Source organism: Monodon monoceros, unplaced genomic scaffold (assembly GCF_005190385.1).
Source record: "Monodon monoceros isolate NGI ecotype Baffin Bay Population unplaced genomic scaffold, NGI_Narwhal_1 Super_Scaffold_9, whole genome shotgun sequence".
Classification (NCBI taxonomy): Eukaryota; Metazoa; Chordata; class Mammalia; order Artiodactyla; family Monodontidae; genus Monodon; species Monodon monoceros.
The window spans coordinates 57,148,295-57,153,119 of NW_021703786.1; positions in this window are offsets into that span (position 1 = coordinate 57,148,295).

The following is a 4,825-nucleotide window of genomic DNA, read 5'->3' on the forward strand; positions in this document are numbered from 1 at the left end:
ACTTTCTATAAGAGGTAGGATATCACCTAGTCTATAAAGGCTAGGCTCAGGAGAGGAAGGGAAAAGATAATTCTAGGACGCAGTAGGTGCTTGATAGATATTTTTTAAATGAGGGAATGTGTTCACAGTCATTTTCTTCCTGGCTGTTTTAAAGCATCTGCTTTCAAAAATGATTGTTTAAAATATTAAAAAGTCTATTTTAACACTATCTGTAATAGCTCCAAACTGGAAACTACCCAAATGCCCATCAACAGTGGAATGAATAAATAAATTAAGATGTGTTTGTACAATGGAATACCACATAACAATGAGAAGGGGCACTCGAGAATGACATGACACATGGATGAATCAGATGAATCTCAGAAGCACGATGTTGTCCAAAAGAAGGCATGCACCAAAGAGGGCCCATTATAGGATTCCGTTCATATAAAGGACAAAAAGAGGCAAAGCTCATCTATGGCGCTGAAGTCAGCGTGGGGAATTGGTGGCAGTGAGCGCCAGTTGGTGGAAGAAGAAGGGGAGATTCTCGGGGACTGGGGAGGTTCTGGTTTTTCATCTGGATATTGATTGCATGGACAGTTCAGCTTCTGAACGTTTTGTTGGGCTGCCTGCTTATGATAAGTGCATTTTTCTGGAAGTATGTTGTATTTCAACAAAAAGTTACCAAAAACAGGGTATGTTCCCCAACTTGACTTCCCAGATCTTGTGCTCTTTTGCCCTTTCTCATTGATATCAGGTGGCATGACCCCCTGATGGTCATTTTCAAAGAATGGCACGTGTTGCTCTAGGAATCACCTTTCCTAAGACCAGGAGAGAAAAGGCAGAGCTCCCATTTCAATGATTGGGAAACTGAGGCCTGTAGATGGGAAGTAACTTGTCTTTTTGTCATACAGCGAGTCAAGGAAAGAAAGAACTTCTGTCTTTAGGGAACCTCTTTTCTGTGGCCCGGATAATAGAGTCTTGCCTAGCCTGATCCACCTGAAGAGACAAAGGATGTCACAGGAAGTCAGAATGATGGTTGGGAATTGCCTGGAGGAGTTCAGAGGGCTTTGGAGCCCCTGGCCACACTGCCAGGTCCATGTAAAACAGCATCTGGAGGGTCCCGGGCCTGCCACCTGCTTTTGTGAGATTTGAGTGAGTCAGTTCCTCTCCTTGGACCTGTGCCCTCAACTGTAAGATCAGAGATCGCACTTGACGACAGTTCTAGTTTTTCAAGGTCTAGATCTGAACTAGGGTCATCCAAGTTTGATTAGGCATAGTCTCTACTGTTCTCCACCCTCAGGGTCTGTGCTGGGTCAGGATTAAAAAAGGAAGTCCTTAGGACATTTAAAAAGCATTCATTCTTTCATTCATTCAGTGTCCATTCCTTTATTGAGCATCTGCTCTACGCTAGGTACTGTGCTGGGGACACAAAGATGAATGACAATGTCACTGTCCTAGAGGAACTGACTTTCTGGGGGAAGAGGTATAATAAATGGTTGTAAAAAGTGTGACGAGTATTGCACATACAGGTAAGTATTGAATGCTACGGACACACAGAAGAAGACTCAATTCCTGCTTTGGGGGTGAGGTTAGGCCAGGAAAGGCTTTTAAGAAGAGGTGATATTTGAGCTGGACCTGGAAAATGGAGCAGGTCAGACTGGGGAAACTGGGGTGGAGATCATACCCTTGACAGAGACAACAACATATCCAGAGGCAAAGGAGTGGGGAGGAAAAGGCATTTCTGTGTGGCTAGAACTGGGGACGGGGAGAGAGGGGAGAGGTAAGGCTATAGGTTTAGATGCCAAGACAACCAGCTTGGGGGTGGGGAGTGAGCATACATGTCCAGAATGAGTATGAGACTGTGTGAGGTGGCAGGGACCTGTGAGGGGCCCCCTCCTCACATTTTCTTCCTCGTCTTTGTCCCACATTTGGATGAGATTCAGATTTCTGCTGCACAAACCCAGTCCCCCGAGGCTCTCCAGTCAATAATCTCTTTAAGAAGCCAAAGAGAGGCAAGATCAATGCAGTTGTCATTGATCTCACCTCGGCAGCCGATTAGTACCAGGGACTTGGTCAGCCCGGGAGCCCCTCACTGATGCACTGCGGAACTCAGATTAAACTGGGAGCCCCCAGCAGCCCTGGGGAGAGCTTCTGCCCTCCCCATATGCGGGGGGTCGGGTGGGGGGAGTAGAGGAGGAGGGACTCTTTGCCACCCAGATGAACACCGTAGATTCCCCAGGGAGACAACTAGGATCGTGTCATTCCCTTGCTTAAAATCTTCCGATATCCCCCATCACCTGTTGGGCCTGTGCAGACTCCCTCATAGGACAAGTGTGCCCCCTGTGATCTGGACCCTGGCTGCCCCGTCCAGCCTTATCTCGTACACTTTCTCCTCACCCTCTGAACTCAGTCCAGAAAGACTGCCTCCCATTCTTCCAACTCGTCATCAAGGTGCACGGGGTCATCTGCCATTTCTTCCAGGAAGTCCTCCCTAACCCTCCCTTGGCCACCACCACCAAAATCTGATAGGTGTCCTTCCAAGATTCTCCTGTACTTTCCTGAGCAGAGCAAGGATGAGAATGAAGTGTAATTGCTGATTTTATGATCTCATCTAGCTGCACATGAGAATCGCCTGGGTGCTTTACAAAAAGTACCCATTCAGATTCACTTGGTCTGAATGAGGCCTGGGCACTGATGTTTATACCACCCCCTCCAGGGGATCCTAAGGTACGTCCGTGGCTGAGAGTCACTGGACTAGAGTTTAAACTCCAGGAAAGCAGGGGCCATGTTGATCACTTTAACCCCTCCACCCCCGGCCCCCTGCACAGGGCCTGGCACAGAGATGCTCAGTGTGTATTCACAAAATTGCCTGGCCTGGGGCACTCCCACTGCTGGGACCTCCCTCTCTGCTTGACCATCCCTTCGCTCTGTAGGGCAGCACAGAGAAGCAAGGGTTGGCTCTTAAGAGTTGAATAGATACACTACCAAACGTAAAATAGATAGCTAGTGGGAAGCAGCCGCATAGCACAGGGAGATCAGCTCAGTGCTTTGTGACCACCTAGAGGGGTGGGATAGGGAGGGTGGGAGGGAGATGCAAGAGGGAGGAGATATGGGAACATATGTATATGTATAACTGATTCACTTTGTTATAAAGCAGAAACTAACAAGCCACTGTAAAGCAATTATACTCCAATAAAGATGTTAAAAAAAAAGAGTTGAATAGGGTCACTTAGGAGGCTCTTTTGTAACATTGTCACATGACATTTAATTCTCAATATGGTTCTATGAGGCAGGAGGATGAGTAATAAATGTCTCATTTTGCCCAGGGGGACCCTGAAACCCCCAAACCGTAAGTAAGTGGCCAGGCCTGGGTGCAAAAGCCGGAAACAGACAAACCAAGATCCCAGCCTATCGTCAATCTGAAATTGTTTTCCACAGAGCCTCCTCTGTGGCCATTAGCCCTGCAGCCATTGGCCCTGGCTCCTCTACCTGTCTGCTTCTCTTCCCTTGGACAGCCTTCCCATAGCGGAGGGTGGTGGCCTCCCGAGAGCCTGCGGAGGTGGTCCCAGTTCTCCCAACCTCATGGGGCAAGGCAGGGAGGCTGGCGTGGTGGCCCCAGGGAGCTCCAGACTGGAAATCAGAACTGGGGTCTAGGCCTGTCTCAGCCACCCACAAGTTTCATGGACCTGGACCTGTCTTCCTAGAGCCGTATGGGCAAAGTGGGGACTTTTCTGTCCCTGGACAGAAAATGGGGACAACAGCTTTCAAGGCAAGGTCAAGGAGATCACATATAACAAAGGCTGCGCACAAGTATCATCAGACTTGGGGAAGAGGCTTGGCCCAGATGTTCACCCCACCTCTTCCTGAGCTTTGTCCTCTGACCTTGCCTTCCCATCTGCTCTGTCTCTACAGTATCATTAGCTCTTCTCACATTGCCCACAGGAGGCTGGCCAGAGCATAGGAATCTCACTGGCATGCCCCGTGGTAGTTTATTTAGACACACGAGCTTATTTAGCGAGAGATGGAGATGGATCTGTTTGAATGAGGAGAGGGAGATAACGGTCCCCACCAGTGTCTGTTTACCTGGGGAATTTGAAGCAAGGGACCAGGGCCTCTGTCTGACTGAGATGGTGGGAACCCTCCTGCTGCTGCGGGAAGTAGAGGAACTCCCCAAGAGCACCCATCCCACAGCTGGACATCGTGAGGCAGGAGAGCATAGTGAACCACCACCAAAATCTGACAGGTGTCCTTCCAAGGTCACCTTGGAGGCAGGTGAGGCAGCCCAGGATCCTCAGGGACCCTTCCTACAGAAACGTCCTGGATGGGGGCAGAGGGGCCGGGAGGGGAAATGAGTGGGAGGCGGAGACAGAGGTGGGAGAGGGGTCAATTCTCCTTGCCCTCGTTCCGCGGGGGGATGGCAGTGGTAACGGAGCCCAGGCCACCTGAGGCCAAAGTCAGGACCAAGATTCTCAGGGCAGAATCACTAAAAGGGGAGAGAGCTCAGGTGAGCAGGTCCTCGGGCTCCACAGCCCCTCATCCCTTCAATCATATTTAGTACCCTAGAGTCATGAGCCCTTGGGTCCCGGGAGAGCAGACACCATTTGGCCTACAGTATTGTAGGATACTTCTTTTTTGATTCAAAATTACATTTTTTTCCCTTATGATGTCCAGGACTCCAAGGAAGTCAGGCTGCAACCTGCTTGAAGAAGAGGAAATTTTCTGGATAATCTGGACCTCAAGAGTCTGTTTGGGCAGCCAGGAGGGCTCAAGGATCCAGGTGCCCAGGAAGCCAGGTGGTGCATCTGATCTTAGAATTTGTTTTCCTTTGATATTTTCCCCAACT